Source organism: Puma concolor, chromosome C2 (assembly GCF_028749965.1).
Source record: "Puma concolor isolate L17-30 chromosome C2, mPumCon1.1.hap2, whole genome shotgun sequence".
Lineage (NCBI taxonomy): Eukaryota > Metazoa > Chordata > Mammalia > Carnivora > Felidae > Puma > Puma concolor.
In genome coordinates this window covers 3,947,855-3,971,171 of record NC_141675.1, presented here as the reverse complement: position 1 = coordinate 3,971,171, position 23,317 = coordinate 3,947,855, and positions in this window count along the sequence as shown.

Below are 23,317 nucleotides of genomic sequence, written 5' to 3'. Positions count from 1 at the left end.
GTAGGGCACCTAGACCTTACCTCTACTTTAGACGGAAGCCATCTGGACAAGTAAGATGTAACTTAAGACAATTTGGAGTCTATAAACCAATTTTTCAGAAACAACGTGGTTTGGAGTAAAAGAATAAAGATCATTTAGCTAAGTTAACATTACCAAAATGAGAAAGTGTTTAGTCATGTAATACCAACAAGCCCAAGGGAATTAAAACAGGAAAAAGACACCAAACTAAGGAGGAAAGAATATAGACTCTTAAAACAGAATCTTATTAATTCCAAACCTAAGCACCATTTTGTTGGTATAGTTTGAGTGACTGTATTTCACTGTAGATAGTGATGTCACTCTTCTTTAATAAAGGGACTTAATCGATGATAACGTTATATGCTCTGAAGTCTAAAGTATAGTGATTTTTATATAGCAAGAGCTTACGTGATCTTTTTTGAGTGAGTATAGTTATTTTGGAATATTCTGGCCAGACTTTCCAAGAAGTAGTCTAAATTAATGAGCCCTAGTCGTTTGAGAGAAATTAGGCTTTCCGAGAGACAATGGAATAGACAGAAATGATCACTTCCCCCTGAAAAATTTATCCACAGATGTACTATAAGGAAATCCCAGACCAGTGCACAAGGGGGAGAATTTCACTGTCGGTGGGGCTGGTAGGCCCCAACTTGAGGGAGTTGCGTTCAATGACATTTATAGATTATTTTTTTGTATACTATCGTGTATTGTTAAAGCTCTAAAACTTATGAAAATATATCCCCAGAGCCTTGTTTCCTGCCACACCGTTGGTTCTTATTACAAAAATATCATTACCTTTTTTAAATGACTTGATTATTTAAAAAAAATCACGCACTTCAAAGCTCTTGGTGAAATTACTTCTTTAAAAGTGTCATCCATATGCTGTGAGGTATACGGGTAGCCGTGATCAGTGCTCTCAACTTGGATGCCAGCTCTGGGAACTTGAGAGATTTGCCTAGCATTTGCCTTATAGAAAGATACGTGTCAGTGAAGTGAGAAAAGGAAAAAGGCAAAGAAAAGAAGAATGAGAGGTGAAGGAAAATGACTTATTTTCATCTATTTATAACTTATATACTCTATTAAAGAGAGAAATACATTAGTGGTGAACACGTTCAAAGGTGGTTCTCAAGATTCCTACCTTCTTAATTATGCCCCGTGAAATTCCTGCCTCTGGACTGTGCTTGGGACCACTGACTTGCTTCTAATCAATAGAATATGGAAAAGGCGATAGCCTCAGATAAGATTTTAACCCATTCTGCCAGGAGACTTTCTTGCAGCCTTTGAGAAGCAAATCGTTATCTTGAGAAGCCCTAATGGCAAGAAACAGACGATGGCCTCTTGCTGACAGCCAACAAGAGACAGAGGATGTCAGGCCACTAGCCCTCAAGGGACTAAATGCTGACAACGACCCTGTGACCTGGGAAGTAGAGTCTTTCCAGCTGAGCTTCAAATGAGACTGTAGCCCCAACCAACCTTGTGGGACCCCGAAGCAGACCCCCCAGTTACACTGTTCCGAGACAGTACCCGATAAACTTACCCAATAAACTATGAGGTAATAAAGGCTTGTTATTTTCAGCTGCAAAATTTGTGGTGACATCGTTATATAGCTGTATATAATGAATATAACACCCAGTATAACTTCATAGATTCGTATTTTTAAATATAAAATATTATTTTTCTTAGGCATCAGAGTAGGTTGACTTCCACGGTATTTCATCTGGAAAATGACCAAAAAAATGTATAACTCAAAGGAAAGGGGTTTATGTTATTTAACACATATTTTTGGGTAATTTCTAATATTATGTTTGTTTGGTCTTTCTGGGATAAGCCAAAGGTGGTCATTAGCATTCAATTAAAAGACTACACAGCTTTGGTGTGACGTTGGATCGGATTTTCTAATGTGTTTAAAAATTTTACCGCGAAGTAACATAAGTGAATTTGACTTGAATTATAAAAGCCGGAGAATCACGTAAGATAAAGGAAAAACACAGGTGCACTCTGTCATGTTTGATTTGTTTGGAGAATATCTTTATTTGGTACTTACTTTGAATAATGTTTCTGGACATTAAATTTCAGGCGGATGATTATTTGTCCTCATATTTTAGAGATATAATTGGACACTGTTAACCTTTGTTTTGCTTTTGAGGAATCTTTTGTGTCATTCTTATAATCTGATACTTCCTGCCTTTAAGCTTTTCTTTTTCTTCAGTGTTCTACACTTTTCCTAGTAGGAGAGGATTTTTTTTTAAGTTTATTTATTTTGAGAGAGAGAGAGAGAGAGATCACAAGCAGGGGAAGGACAGAGAGAGAAGAAGAGAGGGGATCACAAGCAAGCTCCGGGCTGTCAGTGCAGAGCCCAATGTGGGGCTGGAAGCCACAAACCATGAGATCATGACCCCAACTGAAATCAAGAGTCAGACGCTTAACCTACTGAGCCACCCACCCGGGATTTCTTTGTATTTACCGTGCTTGGGATCCATTATGCTTTATAAAGCTAAAAACTCGTGCTTTTAATTAATTCTAGAAAAGTGTATCTTTCTCTTTGAATACGCTTTTGTTCCAATTCTCTGCCTTCTCTTATCTTGGGACACTCATTATTGTGTGTGTGAAGTTTCTTTTCATATCTTCTCTCATTTCTCTTAAATTCTTTCGTATGTTTTTATTGTTTAATTCTTTCTGTTTCTTTGGCATAATTGCCTCTTCCACTTCACCGATGATTTTATACTTTTAATAACTCGTACAACTCCTATCTAAATGTTTGAGTGCATGTATGTATGCATGTGGACACATACATACATATATACCTAATTATACAATTATGTAATTTTACGTTGCCCTTTTTCTCCTCTGCCTGAGAGTATTTGATTTCTTACAGTTTTTATTGACTTTTTGACTTCACTCTTTTTGATCATATTTCAACAGACTGTTTAATAAACTAAATCACATGCATCGTATTGTTATACGTATATCTTGACTCTCATGTCTATATCTTACCATTGGGATGTGGATCCTGCACCCGAGACAGTCCTGCGGAGCGAGTTACGGACGCGTGGCCACCTCTGCCAGGTGTCCCAGGAGAGTGGCGGCCATGTTTATGGTAGGTTCCTTGTTAAGAGTTTCCAGACCCTACCGGCCCTTTAAATTGGAATTGTAAATCCAGGCAAGGTGACCCAAGTAAATTCTAAGTAGATTTGGTTTTGGGCAAAACTTCAGCCATCTCCTTTGTGGCTCCCCGCGCCCGGTGAACGTGGTTTATTTGCCCCCTGCGCTCGGACTGCACACCAGCCTCCCTGACGTGTCCTGCTTCAAGAGTCAGTCCCAAGTCCGGGGCCATCCCTTGAAACAGCAGACTTTCCCAGGTCCCCTCCCTGACAGTGGAGTGTGGTTTCCTCTCACTGCAGGGAGGCTGCAGGGGTAGACTGTGAAATCACTTTCCTGGTTTTCAGTTCTCTTTATTCCTCCCTCCTCCCTGGCAATTTTCTTTGGAGGCTTACTGAGGCCATATGTGCCTTTTAAAAACTATTTGTTATATTTTATCTAACGTTTCTAGCTACTTCTATATAGAACTTGCTCCGAGTATGCACCTTTTCAAGGTGCAAGTGCCAAAGGAACCCAGTCTTGAAGAGGTGCTGCAATGACATTACTAAGGATTCGCATAGGATCTCATATCATCTTTCCTCCACCACAATCTCTTTTGTAAAACACAATACCTTTTCTGTTTGCATGGTTCTGGGCTCTCAATTAATTTACTGTGAATAATCACTGATCAGCACAGAGATAAAAAAAGAAACTGACATGGATAAAAAGATGCCCAAGCACATACTATAGTTCTGTTTCTATGCAGTTTAAGGACATGCAAAACCAATCAATGGTTATAGAAGCCAGAATGGAGTTGCCTCTGGGTTTAGGGACTGGGTAGGTTCAAGGGAAACTTCTGGAGTGTAGCGGTGTTTACATCCTGATCACACTGATGTTTACACAGGTGTTTACTTACATCCAAATTTATTGTGCTGTATACTTAAGATTATTATACTTCATGCTGTGTTTGTTACAGCTTAATTTCTTTATAGCTTATTTTTTTAAAAGATATCCAAGATGTCTTAGATAAACCTCACTCAGAAATTTCAGAGCCATTGGGTTGACCCTAACCCTGCTGTATTTTTTACCTTATTTTAGTTTTTAAATTTTTAACATTTTAAAATGTTATTTCTTCAAGATGGAAGTCCCAACATTGTAAGAGTTAGTGACGTTTTCTAGAAGGGGAGGTTGGCATTAAGATTCTATATAAATCGATGTTCCTCCTAGTCAGGCCATGACAGACATTATTAATCTATCACAGATTCCTTTCTCCCATTTTTGTGCAGATGCCCTATATTCCATCTGACCATAGTCAATCTGGCAGCCATTACCAATCAATTAGGGTTGGAGAGTTAGGATAGCTGTATTTGAAATGCCTAGACTGGATAATCTCTAAGGAAAGGCCAGTCTCATATTTGATGTCTGTGAGTGACTTTTTATTTTCATTATTATTTTAGTGAAAGAGAGCAAGTAAGTGGGGGAGGGGGCAGAGAGAAACTTTTTTTAAAAATTTTTAATGTTTATTTATTATTATTGAGAGACAGAGAGAGACAGAGCATGAGCAGGGGAGGGGCAGAGAGAGGAGGAGACACAGAATCCGAAGCAGGCTCCAGGCTCTCAGCCATCAGCACAGAGCCCTACTCGAGGCTCGAACTCACAGACCGCGAAATCGTGACCTGAGCCGAAGTTGAATGCTTAACCGACTGAGCCACCCAGGTGCCCCAGAGCAGAGAGAATCTTAAGCAGGCTACATGCACAACCTGATCCCACAACCCTGGGATCACAACCTGAGCTGAAATCGAGAGTCAGACCCTCAACCAACTGAGCTACCCAGATACCCCTATGAATGACTTATTTTGACCAACTATCAGTAAAGAGGCAAGCTTCAGGAGAAAGCGAATATATACTGTTGACCTTTTGTTTTTCAAAGCAAGCCTTACTGTTAATACATTTATGGTGGGTTGTTAATGATCTGTCCTTGCATGAGTTTGTTCTTGAAACTCAAGATCGTACTGGTTTCTCTTCAAATTCAGTCATTTCCAGGATGTTGATTATGCCAGGTTGATCAGTTCCAGTAACGTACAGAAGGTTAGAGAAAAAACTTAACAAAGAACACCACTGGCTCACAATTTATAATAATCTGGGAATAGCGTGATCTACTCCAACCAAGGTTTTCTCCGATTACAGCATCCCTTCTTTGGACTGTTCTCACTAGAAGCTCCATGGTCTAGGTGAAGCATCAGAGGGTCTTTATTACCTACTTAGCAGAAGCAGTCGAGGTAAGGGGGGGAAATTGGCAGAAAGCAGCAATAAAAAGGGAATATTCGTCTCTTGTGCTATGCTTGGTTTGCGATATCATATAACTTAGAAGACTTGAACCTTTGTTAAATAGTGATTTGAGACCAATCATTGGCTCAGATTCCACGCCAACAAAGACCTCTAAGAGGAATGACACTTCAGAATCAACTGATTTTGTGTTTTGTTCCTTTTTGTGACGTCTATGATTTTCTATTACAAATTATTAATCTTTAAAGAAACATCTTAAATATTTGTTAAGTCTTTATATTACTTTTATCTTTATGCACATCATCTTTTGAAAGAAGCATGTTCACTCAAAGACTGTATTTATTCAGTAATACATGTTTTGCCAATTTTTAAAAAAGTTTATTTATTTTTGAGAAAGACAGAGACAGCGCGAGTTGGGGAAGGGGAGAGAGAGAGAGAGTCAAAGAATCCTAAGCAGGCTCCACACTCCTAGCACGGAGCCCGACACGGGGCTTGAATCCACAAAACCATGAGATCATGACCTGAAGAGTCAGACGCTCAACCGACTGAACCACCCAGGCACCCGTTTTGCCAATTTTTATAAACCATAGAACGTTGTTTTAGTTTGGGGTCCCCTACAAAGGACTTTACTACTGGAGGTTAATTAGGGAAGGGATCCCAAGAAGCAAGAATGACGGAACAGAGAATGAATAAGTAAAGGAACAGAAGTCAGCTATGGTCTGTCATCAGTTTCCTTCCAGTAAGGTAACAGGTCTTGATCCTGCCAGGCCCCCCTGAGGAGCAAGTGGAATGCCTCCCAGGATTGCACACCCAGGATGCAAAGCCCGCCTGGGCATTTACCTACTGGTGCCATCTCCTTGAATGACGGTTACTTTTAGGGCATTAAGGAGTTAATGGACTTCTAGAATAAGCTTCCAAAGCCTGGCCCAGTGGGCACAGAAACATTAGAGAAGGCCCTTGGTAGCATACAGAGAGACCTTGGTACTTGGTCTGTATGCAGCATTGTGAAGGGGGGGGGGGGGGTCTGAACTTGGACAGAGAAAGACAATTACCATATGATTTCAGTTCCATGGGGAATCTCAAAAACCAAACAAATGAATGGTCGACCAAACAAACGGCCTCCGATGTAAGGAACAAAGTGGTGGTTGTCAGAGAGGAGGTTAGTTGGGGGCATGGGCAAAAGAGGTGAAGAGGGTTAGGAGTTCTGGGTATAAAACTTCCGTTTTATAACTTCCCGCTATAAAAGGAATGCATGCAGAGATGAACATTACAGCTCAGGGGAGCTAGGCAATGGTGCTGTAATAGAGATGTACGGTGACAGACGGGAGCCACGCTTACCATGTGGAGCATTGCGCCATGTATACAATTGTGGAATCACTCCGCTGTGCACCTGCAACTAAACTAATAGTCTAGCGTATCACCTACACTTCAACAATAGAGAAAAATAAATAACAAGGAAAATATGAAAAAAGACAACTGCCCCTGTCGCTGTGGCTGAAATCTGAGCTGGGTTGGGGGGACCATCACACGGGAACGGAGGCGTTGGGCACACACACGTGTGACAGTAGGCAGCTCTCGTTACGAGGACAGAGATGGCGATTCTTCGGAAGGCAACAATCGTCTAGGCAAAAGCAAATGGATCTGATAAGTTGGGGAAATTTACACTGATCATTCAGTTCTCTGTATTATTATTTCCGACGGCGTTTCTGACTCATGCAGCCTGGACTTCCCCGAAGAGCTCCAACTGCAACCGTGCTCAATCCTTCTTCTTCCCCCGGGGAGGGCCAGTTGTTCACCCAGGAATTTCAGCTAAGTGCTAAAAGTGAGCCTCAAACAAAACCACCAGACTGTACTAAGGAGGACATGTGTTTAAACTTCCTGGCAGTAGTTACTTTTTTAAAAGAAGGTACTGGTTAACCCATATACATCTCTACAAGGCAGCATAAAATAGCGAAGTGGGCAAATGTATGTAATATTTAGAGTCAAAGATGAGTACGTTTGCTGTTCCTTTTCTGGAAATGGGAGTGTTTTACATGAGTGTGTGCTTTCTTTGTTTTATTCTCTACACTCCTATTGAAAAAAAAATAACGTGAGAACACCAGTGTCTGTTTCTGTTTTCAAGGGACTTCAATTTCTTAGAGCAGTTTTATGTTCAGAGTAGAATTGAGAGCAAGGTATAGAGATTTCCTGAACACGCCCTCTTGCCCCCAGATACACAACACCTCCACGCCACTCATCAGAGGGGTGAATTTGTTGTACTTGATGAAATCACATGGGCACATCCCACGCATCCGCATCCGAAGTGTCTATTTCTCGCTAGGCCTTCCTCTTGGTGTCGTGCCTTCCGTGGGTTTGGACAACTGGGTGGTGACAAGTATCCATCACTATCATATCACAGAGTATTTTTACTGCCCTGAAATTCCTCGTCCCCCGCCGCCAGCCCACAGAAACCACTGATCTTTTTACCATCTCCACAATTGTGCCTCATGAGTACTTGTATAAATTCGAAGTTGTATTTGGCTAGTGAGTGCTCCCTAAACTTCGCATCAAAGTAGTATCCAAGTGGATGGCATTTATATCATTCCATAACATTCCAATTTCCTTTACAAAAATGTGTGAATTGCAACGGTAATTACTTGTGAAATATTATTATTTCTTTAAAAATAATATGCTAGGGGCGCCTGGGTGGCGCAGTCGGTTAAGCGTCCGACTTCAGCCAGGTCACGATCTCGCGGCCTGTGAGTTCGAGCCCCGCGTCGGGCTCTGGGCTGATGGCTCAGAGCCTGGAGCCTGTTTCGGATTCTGTGTCTCCCTCTCTCTCTGCCCCTCCCCCGTTCATGCTCTGTCTCTCTCTGTCCCAAAAATAAATAAACGTTGAAAAAAAAATTAAAAAAAAAATAAATAAAAATAATATGCTATTATTTCTCTCCATTTAAACTTTTTTTTTTTTAACATGGGCCCACTAGCAATATAAATAAGATTATAATGAGACGGCCATCCCAAATATATTCAACTGAAACTGAAATAATGTGAGTAACAATATTTTTTTTCCTACTGTTACAATAAAGATAAAATTTAGAAAACTTGTAAAACTCGTCCGATGACATTGCTTGAATTTATATCTGACTGAAGCTTCTACTTATAAAATAAATAGCATACAGCACTTTCAATTTTTCGCTATTTTAATATGCTTTGCGAACAACATTCATAGGCATTTTTTTCTAAGATATCAATCCTTCATAAAATTACTTAGAAACATCTAGATACTCTGTAGATCCTATCAGAGATGCAGACAGTGGGCAGGAGCCCTTACCATAGTATTGTTTATAACAGGAAATGTTTAACTGGGGGTTGGTTACATTTGGAATGACTCGCTGACTCCATAAAATATTCTGCATGCATTGAAATTATGTTTTGAAGAATACTTAATCACATGGAAAATGATAATGGTATATCTATATATCTGTCTATGTATCTGTATATCTATATCTATATCTGTATCTATCTGTATCTATCTGTATATCTATTCATATATCATCATGAAAGTGAGATCTTTACTTTGTTAAATGCACAGACATAACCAAGCAATTGCCGTCATTTGGAATACGTATCCATATATTAATTAAAACACTGATATTTAAATTTTAATGTTTTTCTACATTTTCCTTTTTTCATAATTTATAATGATGCAAATATTAATTATTTTAAAAGAAGAGCCGGTTGAACATCCTCATCTAAATTTTAAAAAACGTTTTCTAATGTTTATTTATTTTTGGGAGACAGAGTGCAAGCAGGGGAGGGGCAGAGGGAGAGGGAGACACAGAATCCGAAGCAAACACCAGGCTCTGAGCTGTCAGCACAGAGCCCGACGTGGGGCTTGAACCCACGAACGGTGAGATCATGACCTGAGCTGAAGTCGAACACTTAACCGAGTGAGCCACCCAGGTGCCCCATAATGAAACTTGGATTTTAAAAACCTGAATGCACTTGACCACGGTGATTCAATGCCGCCAGGGAAGGTCGCCAAAAAGACGTGACCATCAGCTGACCCACGCAGGGGACCCAGGCACTTAGATGTCCTAGTCCCCTCCTCTGTCTTTGGAATGTGGGTTCTGCTTGCCTTTCCTGATCCCAGAGGCAGCTCTAGGGACATGGTCCTGACATAGTGTTGTGGTGTTTAGAACATTGTCAAAAAGACGTGACCACCAGCTGACCCACGCGCGGGACCCAGGCACTTAGATGTTCTAGTCCCCTCCTGCACAGTATATGTGACTGAACCCCTCTTTATAAACTTTTAAGATTTGGTGGGCAGATAGGGAAAGTCATTTATCTTGCTGCTTCCCAAGACAAGCCTCGGATACAAACAAGTTCCCTTTGCTTATTAAGTCCACCCCCGACCGACCTGGAGTGGCCAACCTTATTCTTCATCTGTCCCTGCCCTCTGCATTTGGGGGACTAGTGTCAGATTTCACCTAGGAAGCTCCAAGGAGGTTACAAACCAGCACATGCCCACTGCACCTTAGAGATGCTGAGAATCCGAAAAAAAAAGAACAAAATGCAGAGAATTACCAGTTTTAATAAACCAGATACTAACTGTAAAATTGTAATTGTAAATGATAAAAGTTTACTTGTCATACTATGAAGGGTCAGCCATCCCACACAATCCCTGCATATTGGGTCTAAGTAAGCCCTGTTTCTTGGTTCTAGGACTTAAAATATCAAACTGAGTGGTGTTAAACCCAGAGGTTTCTGCTCCTGTTTGTGAGGGAGTTGGGTAGTAAATTTGTGATTTTTTTCCCATTAATTTTTGTATAATATATGCAGACTATGTTGTCTGATTACTGAAAGGAATATTAAGCAAGGCACATTTGTATTATCCAGCAGGCCCTACTACACTCACTGTGCAGTTAAAGTTTCACTCCACCAGTAATGAATGCAGAGAATGAAGTTTCTCCTTTTTTTCAAGTATTTTGTTGGTAAAAGGAAAACCCACGTTGACTGAAATTATTTTAGAACAAAATGAGAAGCACAATGACTTCACTGTTCAGAGCATGAGTTTCTGTGATATTATATCCCCTATTTGCATAGGAACATTCATCCATCCATTTATTTATCCTTCTTTTTTAAGTTTATTTATTTACTTTGAGAGACGGGGCGGGGAGGGGCGGAGAGAGGGAGAGAGAGAATCCCAAGCAGACTCCACACGGTCAATGCAGAGCCCGATTCCTGAAAGTGATCCCACGAACCACGAGATCACGACCTGAACTGAGATCAAGAGTTGGACGCTTAACCAACTAAGCCACCCAGATGCCCCGACTTATCCTTTTCTAAAGCAAATGGTTTATTTGCACTTGAGAGGCACTGAAACTTGGTTATTCAGTATGGGCTCTGAACTGGGTCACCCGGGCTCAAGTCTATTCTGCACCTTTCTTACTGTGTGATTTTGACCAAGTCACATACCCTCTTGCTTCCATTTTCTTATCCGTGAAGAGGAATAAAGCAGTAATTTTTCTCTCATAAAATTATATGTAATACATGGCTGGCTAGATACATAGATAGATGATAGATAGATAATAGTACATAGCATCACATCATAAGTAACCTAAGTAACCAAGAATATTACTATACGCTCTTTGGGTTTTCTTTTCTATAAAATACAATGACGAATATTGCCTATCTCAGAGTGTTAGTGTTTGTCAAGCCTTGGGGTGGTGATTACCAACTAGCAAAAGCCCAGTGGGTTTATAGATCACTAATGTGGTCACCATAGTTTTATTTTATACGCAAAGACTGGAAGGAAGGAATTTCAAAAACTGCTTGAAATGCTGACAGTTCTCGGGTGCTGCCTGAAGCCTGGTTTACTGATACAGGATGGTTTACTGAGAGCTGATCAAGAATTCTCAGGCATTCCAGCCACAGAGCTTGATCTGCAAGGGTCAGAGAGCTTCGGCCTCTAAATGTTTGGACATTGGGAGTCTGCTGCCGAACATTCTTTTTTGGGGCTGCCTCCGAGTCCGAAAGTCGCATATGTCAAAGACTGATGACATTCTCTTCTTGTAGAAATAACGATAAACTGGAAAGGCATGGAATTTTCTTTGCAGAATTAACTAGTTCTCATTTGTTCCCATGAGGATGGCTTCGAGGGACTAGTGATGCTTCTCACTCCCCACCACTGCCCCCCCCCCGACCCCGGCTTCCCAGAGGGAGGGAGAACTGTGGTCAGGTGGGTGGAATGCACCTGAACACTGAGGCCCTTAACTCAAAGGCTGTGTCACCTTCAGGGTCATACTGCTTTCAACCAGAACCCAACTTTGCCTTGGTTGTGCTGGGGCTATCCCTGGGCAGCCACCTGCCTCAGAGGAAAGCCAGATCCCTGCAGGTCCCTTGAAACTGCCCTTAGGTAGTTTAGGTGGATGCTTATTCGGTGGGAGGGTGGGGAACAGGACCTACAGGCCACCTGTCATATACCAGGTATATGCCCGAGTATGTTGTTCATGTTATTGTTCTTGTCAGGTGTAAGTAACTCAGATTCGGGTGTGTATATGCTCGGGGAACTCAGAGCTGCTCTAGCAAATGAATACTCACTTGGATCAGCGGCAGGGTACTTGACCTTGGGCAAATCACTCAACTTCTTTGAGCTTCAGTGTCCCCAAAGTGTCTCCACAGAATCTCTGCTTTGCCTTTCTCACACGGCTCTTAGGAGGACCCCACCATCAATGAGTCTGCTTGATACTTGGGACAGCCGCTTGTTAACACGTTTGGATGGCGATTGTCCTGCATCATCCCAGGCTCTAAAGTTCCTGTTGCCCACCCACCCCCATCACCCCAAAATAAAAAATAAATATAGAATTGTTTAATGAAAAAAATAAATAAAGTTCCCGTTACCCCATCAGTCACTCGTATTTACGGAGGGTCCGTTGTATGCTTCTGGCTGTTCCGCAACAGGGCACAAGGCAAAAACAAGGCAAAGACAGAAGTTGTTTCAACATGGTTTTGTTGTGAGTTGCACATGGAAATTGAGGACTCCTTGTGTGTGAATAAGGAAGTCAGTTTAGGGGCACCTGGGTGGCTCAGTCGGTTAAGCGTCCGACTTCGGCTCAGGTCATGATCTCACGGTTCGTGGGTTCGAAGCCCCACATCGGGCTTTGCGCTGACCTCACAGAGCCTGGAGCCTGCTTCGGATTCTGCATCTCTCTCTCTCTGCCCCTCCCTCACTTGTGCTTTCTCTCTCTCACTCTCTCTCTCTCTGTCAAAAGTGAATAAATACACAGCAAAAAAAAAAAAAAAAAAAAAAAAAAGGAGGTCAGTTTAACAAAGGGCCAATATAGGGGACATTCCAATACTGATGCTTAAACTCCTGGCCCAGCTGCCCTGAAAATGCATCTATTCTATCAGGGTGGGTCACTTAGGACCATCGCTTAGGACCCCACAGCCCCTGCCCATTTGTCCCAGATTTCCCTTTAACAACAGGTGCATGCATAACTGAGAGATGGTTTTATTGAATCTTGATGTCATGACTGCAGCTGCTGGAATATAAATCAACTGGAGGCCACTCCAGGACTTTTTTTTTTTTTTTTTTTAATCTAAGTAAGAGGAAATGTCTTAATGCGTTTTAGCTTTTGAACAGATTGAGAGACTGTGAAAACTTCTTCTGCCACTGATTTCAGCATCTCAACTAAGACTCAAAGCCCGTGATTTCTTTGTAGATATCATGTGACCATTAGAGGAGGAATAAAATCAAGTGTAGAACATGTTAGCATGGGTTAAAGCATGGTAGTCAATTACTGTTTTTGCAGAGGTGTGGATTTCACTCCAATAGTATCTTTTTTTTTTTTTTTTTGCCTCTTCCTCTCCTGCTCTGTAACTTTTCTACCATATAACACCAAGAGATGATAATCATTGAAGCTAGTCCGTTTGGAGGCAAAGAAAATCCTCAAACGTCCTGGTTAAACAAAATGCTTTTCATCCGCACTCAACAAGGTGAGAGAACATAAGATGTTACCCTTGGACTCTTGGAACAACGGGTGTGTGTGTGAAGGTTCTTTTCTTCTTTCTCTGGGTGGGTGTGTGTGTGTGTGTGCGTGTGTGTCTGTGTGTGCCCACGCGCGTGCGTGTTTCTCTCTTCACCACTGCTGAAATTGTGAGGTTTAATTTGGTGGTTCAATCTCCAGTCTGTAACTAATAAGAAAATTAGCTATGGCTCTGAGGAGCTTTCAAAGACTGGATACGACAATGGAGTATTACACCCTGCCACCATCCAGTCTTTGAGAATGGAAGAAACGGAATTTTAAGGAACTCTTTCAATACCTCCTTTTCAACACATGTTTAATAGTACATGTCCTTTAACCAAAGAACACAGATGGTACAATGAGGTTTTAATTAGATTTCACGTTCAATGCAATTAGTTACAGTTGCGAATGTAAAATCTACAATAGAGCATTAGGAAATAACTTCATCGAGTCACTTCAATTTGTTAGGTCACTGGCCTCTGTGGATTGTAGTGGGCACAGAACAGCTCAAGGTAACGGTAGTGTGAATTCACATTTAAAACATGCCATGGGTCAACCTTGTGTCTGATTTGCAGGCCCAGAAATGGCCTTTCTCAACTTCCCTGCGAATGAAAAATATGAATAAAGATGAAAATCTCACCGACACTGATAGAAACCCTCATTTCAGAATCTGGAGGGAACGTATTGTAATAATGAGGTCAGTTGAGCTGGATTAGAAATTAAAGCGCAGCCACAGACCTCTGAAATGTACCTCGTAAGTAGACTAGTCTTCATAAAAGAGAATTGGGGAGGGGGTGCTTGGCGGAGCAGGAGTTAGAAGGACAACTGATGCATCTCCCACAGTTTTGCCTTGACCCAACATTCAAAACGTAAATAAGGAAAACTGTGTGCCCACTTAGACCTCTTCTGCTCCTACTCTTACTGTGTGTTGCTTTTTGAGATGTCTGAACATTATTTATTTAAAAAACAAAACTGACATTTATTTATTTTTGAGACAGAGAGAGACAGAGCATGAACGGGGGAGGGGCAGAGAGAGAGGGAGACACAGAATCCGAAGCAGGCTCCAGGCTCCGAGCTGTCAGCCCAGAGCCCGACGTAGGGCTTGAACTCATGAACTGTGGGATCATGACTGGAGCCGAAGTGGGATGGATGCTCAACTGACTGAGTCACCCAGGCGCCCTGAATATTGGTTATTTACTCTGCCTCAGTAATGCCTCCTATTTCCATGCTCTCATCCTCCCTTTAAAAAAAAATCCATGCAAAGCAAGAATCAGGGGGAAATAGGCCTAAGAAGTCGGGTGGGGATGGTCAGAGAGTTAGGGGCTGTAGCTCCTACAACCCAAGCAGGATGTGCTGACCAGGAAGATCCTATCCGCAGAGCATTCTGGAAACAGTGGTGGTGGCTGTGCTGTAGTTACCTCACAAAAACACAGCAAGAGGAGGTGGGGTGAGGTGATGATTTCACACCCGTCAGTTAGAGACATATGGAATGAGAAATAGGAAGTACATTTCTAGGAACATACCAGCTCTGATTGGCTGACGGGGAGGGTCCTGGGTCACCGTGTTTCAGAAAGGTCTGTTTGCCCATTCTTACTTAGTAGGAAGAGTTGTGTGACAAAATCTCACGGTCTACCCTGTGTGAAGGGTGGAGAGGAAGGTGATTGATTGTGAAGTTCCATGTATTTAAAAATCACCTACACTTCTACCCATAAAATTTGATTTAATAGCTCAAAGTATACACATTGTCATGATTAACTGTATGTGCCAGCCAGGCTAGACCATGAGGTGCCCGGATATTTGGTCAGATAATAATTCTGGGTGTTTCTGGGAGGGTGCTTTTGCATGAGATTAACATTCAAATCAGTGGACTTTGAATCAAGTTGATTGCTCGCCATAATGTGGGTGGGCCTCATCTAATCAGCTCTAGGTCTTCAGAGAACAAAATAACCAACCCGTCCCTGAGGAAGAGAGAATTCTCTAGATGACTGCCTTTACATTTCATCTGCAACGTTGAATCTTCCTGCCTAATCCTTTGAATTGGAACATCAGTTCTCCCTGGGGTTCCTGTACCACTGGCTCACCCTACAGATTTCAGACTTAACCAGTCCTTATAATTATGTGAGCCAATTCCTTATACTAAATCTCTTTCTCTCTCTCTCTCCCCCTCTGTACACACACACACACACCACCCTGGTTAGGTAAGGCCCACCCACATTATAAGCCTCTGTGTGTGTGTATATTTTATATGTATCTCATTGATTCTATTTCTCCAGAGAACCCTTCCATGCCTTAATGTGCCCTACACATGAATGTGTTAAATAATATTATGATTAAAATCACATTGTAAAGAATATTGAAGCTCGGAAAACACTCATTATTTGACGTAAATAAAAAGGATGAAAACCAATGCTGTCATACGGTCTTACCATATTGTATAATACTTGTATAGAACACAAAGAGAGTTTGAGGAAACGTAGCAAACGTTAATAACGGTCACCTCTGGTTCTAAGGATTATTGGATAATTTCGTCTTTTCTTTGTATTTGTCCAGATTTCTAAATTCTTTATAGTGAATCTGCGGTGCTCCTTAATCAGTAGGAAAAATGCTAGTACGTTTTAAACCATGTAAGCAGCTTAAACATCAAGTATCACGGTTAAGGTTTTGCTGCACGCAGGAAAGAATAAAGAATCATTCAGTTCCCACGAGAACGAAAACAAAGCATATGTCAAAAAACTGAAGTAAGTTTCTTCCAACGGGTATCCTGTTGGAGCAGACGGTATTTAAGGAAGAAATCGCTGCATCTTAATAGAAGGCAGAAGTACAATTTCCTCCAAAGGCGACATCGTAAAGACGTGACATTCAGGGGCATCCCAGCGCCGTTTGTCAGCACCCCACTCTGTATATATTGGTAGCTGTTCTTTCTACAGAGATTTGTTTTCAAAACAGGAGCCAGACATCCCTAGTCTTCAGTTCTTGGTATTGTGTAAAACACGAGACAATGAAAGAATAAAATTAAAGGGCAAAAAAAAAAAAAAAAAAAAAGGTTTCATGTTTCCTACTGTGGGGTTATGATTTACTCATCTTATTACAGATTAGGAAAACACGGTTTCATGTAAAACTGAGTAGAAATTCCTCCCCGGGCCTGTTCACTCATTCATTGATTACTATTAAAGTAACATCATCGAGCAAAAGCTTAACTTGTGTGTGTAATGAACAATGAAGATATCGCTACATATGTCCATGGTTATCCATTCATATGTATTTGTATATATATATATATATATATATATATATATGTGATATATAGAATATATGTGTATACATATCTTTTCTGTTTTCTTTCACCTTCTTTCCTTCTCACCCATGGTTGTGACTATCTCATTCTGACCTCTTCTTTTTATTTTTTAAGTGTATTTATTTATTTATTTATTGTGAGAGAGAGAGAACGCGGGTGACGAAAGGGCAGAGAGAGGGAGAGAGAGAATCCCAAGCAGGCTCTGACCGTCAGTGCAGAGCCTGACGCGGAGCTCCAACCCACAAATGGTGAGATCACGACCTGCGCCAAAATCAAAAGTCGAACGCTTCACCCACTGAGCCACCCAGGCACCCCGTGTCCTCCTGACTTCTTTAATCTCCAGTGAAGGGACCTTGTGGGCTGGCACTGGTTTCAGAAGTTTGGCACATACAGGTTGCTGAGTGTTTTATTTTGCTTGTTTCTTCATGGCTGGGAACATCATAAACAATGAGCTGTTTCTGCTTCCTGTTCCCCCTCCTCCTTTTCACTTTTGAATATCTAGTTTCTAGTATCAGGTGTAAGTCTGGGGTGAGCGACCAGGACAACCTCGCATGGTTCCATGAGTCTTCAGCAGCTATGACGTTACTGGGGAATCTTCAGGGTAGTTCTGGGTATTAGCAGCACGGCTCAGCACAGGTACCTTCCCTCCCCCATTCTCTCCGAGGAAAAAAAAAATCTTATTTCTTTTCGAGCCCGGTTGGAGGCGGCTAGAAACAGGAGCTTGGGCACTTGGCCGTCCTGGGTGAGTGCTGATGTTACTAACAAAGGGCCTGCGCGACCTTGACCAGACTCCCTCCCAGTCTCTACTTCATTCCTTTTTCTGTAAAGTAGCTTACAGTAGCTTCCTTATGGAGCAAAGATTAGTTGCAAATGAGTGAATGTATGTGAGTAAACCGAATGAAATGGCTGGTTCTGGGGGGGGGCAAAAACTGACAAATGTTAGCGGTTCCGTATGTTTCAGCCCGACATGTAACTCTCTTAAGAGTGGATAATGCCAATTACTCCATAAATATTAGCCATTCTGGTTGTTAGGACCATCATGCAAAACAACGACAAAATATACTGTCATTTAGAGCATCAACGGTGTCTGAATGGATCTGAGGATGTGGGCATTTTACTGGACCGGGGGTGTGTGGTGGGAGGGACAGCAGCCTTCTGGGAACATATGTCCACCTCCAAATCCCTGGGACTTGCGAACGTTACCCTATTTGGAGAAAGAATCTTTGCAGATGTCATTAGCTTAAGGATCTCGAGATGGGGAGATTATCCTGAATTCTCTGAGTGGACCCTAAATCCGGTGACAAATGTCCATATCAGAATGAGACGAAGGGAAATCTGACAGAAGAGGAGGGGGTCGCGTGGCCACAGGGGCAGAGGGTGGAGTGCAGTGTGACGAAATAAGCGATGCCAACAGCCTAGAGAAATCGAAAGACACAAAGAATGCCTCTCCCCCTAGAGTTTCTGGAAGAAACGCAGCCCTGCCGACACCTTGATTGAGGCCAAGGGATGCTGATTTTGCACCACTGGCCTCCAGAATTATGAAAGAATAAATATCTGTTGTTTTGAGTCACCAAGGTTGTGGCAGTTTGCTCCAGAAACTCTAGAGAACTAATACAGAGGGCAACTAAATTCTGTGGCCCGAGTCAGATGATTGGGAGAGAATAAGTTCGCCCTCTGAAGTTCTAATCCCTCCGAACCCATCGGGTCTCATTTTCAATTTCATGGATCCAATCGGCTGCTGCAGCAGACCTTCAGGAAAGTCTGTGAAGTTGAAAATTGGCATTCTCCTAAATGCCTGCCAGAGTAATGATACATGGCTATCTCTCCCTGCCCACCAGAAGACAACCCTGCATGCCCTGTGTGTTGAACAACTCACAGACGGGGGGAAAAATACCCACAAAGGTGAAAAACAATCCTGCAAATATCCCTGCATCCTCTTTGTATCCAGGAAAGTGCTTTCCAGCCAAGCAATCTTATCCAATTGTTCCTTCATTATATAACCATTATTACAGAATAAATTCATATGGAGAGGTGAATTCTGATAGGTACCCGGTTCTACACCGATCCAACTTGATTTTTTTGGTGGTTGTTTGAGACTATTACACCTGAAAACACTCCCTTGTTGACCTCCTAAAGACCTAAAACGTCTGTCAGGTTTTTAGACTCAGCTATCAGATACTTTAACCAGAATCTTCTACCTTTGTTTTTTTTCTATTTAGAAGCATGAATTAATATTTGCCCTGATGTTTAAGGAATATACAAAAAGTATTGTTTTTATACTGACTTTCTATTTCGGGCACCTGGGTGGCACAGTAGGTTAATCGCCAGACTTTGGCTCAGGTCACGATCTCATGCTTCATGGGTTTGAACCCCACGACAGGGTCAGCGCTGTGTCGGTTTCTGTATCTCCCTCTCTCTCTGCCCCTCCCAAGCTCATGCTATGTCTCTCTCTCTCTCTCTCTCTCTCTCCAAAAGAAATAAGCATTAAAAAAAAAAAACGTATACTGGCTTTCTATTCCAAAGTTCCTAAAGACTAGTTTTAAAGTAAATGATTATTTCGATAATTAAAGGACACAGGGGCTGGTGGAACAAATTGTTTCACTGCCGTGTAAGTAATCACAGGTGGCCAGTCACCTTTGCTATATCGTGTTGATAGCCTATGTAGATACCTAGGTAGAAATTCCCTTTGTCACATTGACCTCTACTGGATGGAATGTCAAACCAACCCCGCTCAGTACAGAAACTTCTTCCTGTTGCTTAAGGGTTCAGACTAAAACCCCAAGGGAAATAAAAAAAAAATGCAGCAGAGAAAAGGAAAGAGAAACGAAAACATATGGTGATAGTGCAGAACAAAGAAGATTGTAGGGAAGCAAAGAGAAAAAAAAGAAAAAACAGGAACGGGTCAGAGGCAGAAAGTTTGGGGAGTTGGGAAGAAAACTCACAGCCCCATCAATCTCTAGCAGTCTCTGCTTGGTCACATGGGGACACATGCAGTTGGACACTTTTCCAGTGAGTTTGAACATTTAATTAATTGCCAATAACCTTGATCATTTTGGTTATTCTTATTATTTTTGTTTGTTTAGAGTGCCCGAATTAGTCAGATGCATGTCTGGGCTAATCAGGCCTATGGGCACTTATCGAATCTCCATTCGGCAGGTATCTGTTTCACTTGGGTTCACTCTGCAGATTCTAGAAGGGACCCGGCGATCAAAGTCAGCTGTTTCCGCAAAGTAAGAGATGCCCATGCCCACGGGCTTAATGGCCTAAGTCAGTTATTTAACGATGGATCTGACGACTGGACTTTGAAAAGTCGAGCTCTACCCTTCAAAGATGTATACTCGAGCCTGCCCTCGCTTTCTGGACAGGAAGGTGCTGGGGAATGTGAGATGTACCCTTCCTCATCAAAATTCCTCTGCCAGTGGCTAAAGTTCCCTCTTCCGACTTTGTAGCTGCAAGCCAATCTGTCATGGGGCTGCCTGTGTTGTGCAGGAAGCCTCTTTTCCTCGTCAGCCCTGGGGACAAGGACAGCGTCAATTCTGTGAGCAACCCCAGTTTCCCGTCCTGTTCGCCACGTTGAACAGCAAAGCCCCTCGGACCCGCTTTCTGTGCCATCAAAAGAATCTGTCCAACAGGGCACCTTCTCAGGATTGTTTAAAAAAATAGAACCACCCCCCCCCCCCAAAAAAAACCCACTTCTTCATCTATCACTCCTCTTTGTCTTTTTCTTTCTCCTCGTTTTTTTTTTCCACCTCAGCATTCTACCTTTGAGAAAGGTATGCTCTATAATGCAGCTTGACTTAAATTATGACCCTGCTGCACCATTTCTTTGAGCTGCTATTTTCCCTGCCTGTTCAAGCTGCTGAGCACAATTGCTACAGCTCAATTATTAAAGAGATGCTAAAAATAGCCCGGTGCAAGGCTGTCGACAAAGAAAAATCATTCAAACACAGCAAGAGACGCAACCTGGGCAGCGAGCTCTCACTGTTATTAGATCCTTAATTCTCCCCACCCTCCCCCCTTTAGGCTTTTCTTTTCTTTCTTTCAGCAATAATAAAGTAATAGGCAGCTTAAAAGGTCCCCTTTTTGGTACCCACAGGAATTTGCATAAGCTGATGACTGCTTTGCGGCTGCAAAGGCTCCTTAATAAGAAAGGAACTGGCTGGATTCGCGAAACCAGGTTGCATAGCTGCGGGCAGAGGAATTTACAAATAATGCTCTGGCTTTTGCTGTGGTCTGTGTGAGTCCCATCCAGTGGGGCCAGCCAGTCCTTCCCAGCGTGCCTCCTGAGATGCAGCCCTTTGAACTGTCGGAATCAAGAGTGTTCCTCCTGTGGCTCATGTTAGAAAACTATTTTCCAACATCAGAAATTAGGAAAACTAGAAATATGAGAAAAGATAGCCCCACATTTTAGGAACTTAAGAGTATTTAGTATTGTCTCCCCCTGCTACAATGTATTATGTGACGGTGCTTAACACAAATGGCTTACCCCCCCCACCCCCCGAGCCGTACTTTTCTCATAGATGTATTTTTAAAAGCAGGTTAACTGAATACATTTCTTTTCTCATAGAAAAGAGAGGAGCATTGTAGTCTGATCGGCCTGGGAGAGTTGTAAAATCCTCTGTGCGTCAGTTCGCCTGTCTGAAAGTGGGGTGTGGCGCCCACTTTTGAGGCCATTGTGAGCATGTAAGGAAAAAAATGTAACAATGTAAGGATAGGAGAAAATAAATATTCAAATAAATAATACCAGCTATTTCTAAGAGTAAAGGAAATGTGTTCGTTAATAGAAACTGATGAAAGTCAGGTCACATGAAGGAAAAGAGACTGATCACGGTAACATATGGAAAGCTGTCATCGTTTTCGCCAAGAATCTAGACAGGAACACACAGACGCACTCACACTAAAAAAATAAAATAAAATAAAATAAAATAAAATAAAATAAAATAAAATAAATAATAATAATTGATTACGGCTAGATGGTCTACAATGAGAAAAATATCATTGACAAGAGTTTTATGCAACATTAAGTTCTGGTTTAAATAGATGGATAGAGGGGCGCCTGGGTGGCGCAGTCGGTTAAGCGTCCGACTTCAGCCAGGTCACGATCTCGCGGTCCGTGGGTTCGAGCCCCGCGTCGGGCTCTGGGCTGATGGCTCAGAGCCTGGAGCCTGTTTCCGATTCTGTGTCTCCCTCTCTCTCTGCCCCTCCCCCGTTCATGCTCTGTCTCTCTCTCTGTCCCAAAAATAAATAAACGTTGAAAAAAAAAATTTTAAATAGATGGATAGAGGCGCCTGACTGGCTCAGTCATTTAAGCACCTGACTCTTGATTTTGGCTTAGGTCATCATCTCAGGGTTCATGAGACCGAGCCCCATGTTGGCTCTGTGCTGATAACATGAGGCTGCTTGGGATTCTCTCTCTCTCTCTCTCTCTCTGCCCCTCCCCTACTCATTTTCTCTTTCCTTCTCTCTCAAAATAGATAAACATTAAAAAACTAAACGTAAAAATTAAAACATGGATACATTCTTATCAGTTCTGAGAAAAAAATAATCATGTGTGCCAATATGTTATTGCATTTATGCCAATAAGAAAAAGAAAATCATTCACAGATATTTAGTTCAGATAATTTACCATTATTGTTCTTCTCCTGAAAGTGTTACCTGAAGAAATAGAGTGGCCAAAAAGACTAAATCAAAATAAAGATATTACAAATGGGGAAGACATAAGATTAAAGATAAAAAGGACCCTGAACAACAAAAGCTATAAAAGCAGAATTCCTGTTCTATTATTGGTTAATCGTGCATGATACGATATACAAATCAGACGTAATTCCTGAATAAAAACATATAGGAGGCAAAAAAAAAAGAAGAAGAAGAAGAAGAGAAAATAGTGAAACCCTGTATACTTACAGTAAATATGGGAAATTGGCAGAGGGAAGTATAATGTGAAAAGTTACAATTTTAAATACATGATCAATTACTTTTGATGTTTGTGGAAATGCATAGGTATATAGGATTTTGCTTTTATATGAATTATAACTCCTACGAAAATACAAATAAGATGAATAATTTATTAATCAATAAAGAACATACACATCTTGAGTTAGAGGAAAAATGTAAGAATTTGAAAAAGCAAAGAGGCACGAATGAGAATGAAGACATTTAAGATAAGGAGAATAAGATCGTGCCTACTGGCTACCACAGCATTTTTGTGGGCAGTAGAGGGGAGGAGAAAATAATTTTCCTCTTCCTTTCTAGGTTCTTGGCTGAGGCCCCTATAACAAAAGACAAATGAACAACAGAAAAGCAGGGCATCCTGGTGGCTCAGTCGGCTAAGCATCGGACTTTATCTGACTTCGACTTACGTCACAATCTTGCAGTTCCTAAGTTCCAGCCGTGCGTCAGGCTCTGTGCTCACGCCTCGGAGCCTGGCGCCTGCTTCAGATTCTGTGTCTCCCTTTCTCTCTGCCTCTCCTCTGCTCATGTTCTCTCTCTCTCCCTCTCCCCAAAATAAATAAACATTAAAAACAAAACAATCAGAAAGGCGATCATAAGTTTATTAACATGCGTCCTTCCCGTATACATGGGAGGTACGCAGGGAAAAATGAGAGTCTCCTCAAGGTGCCTTAGAATTCAGGCT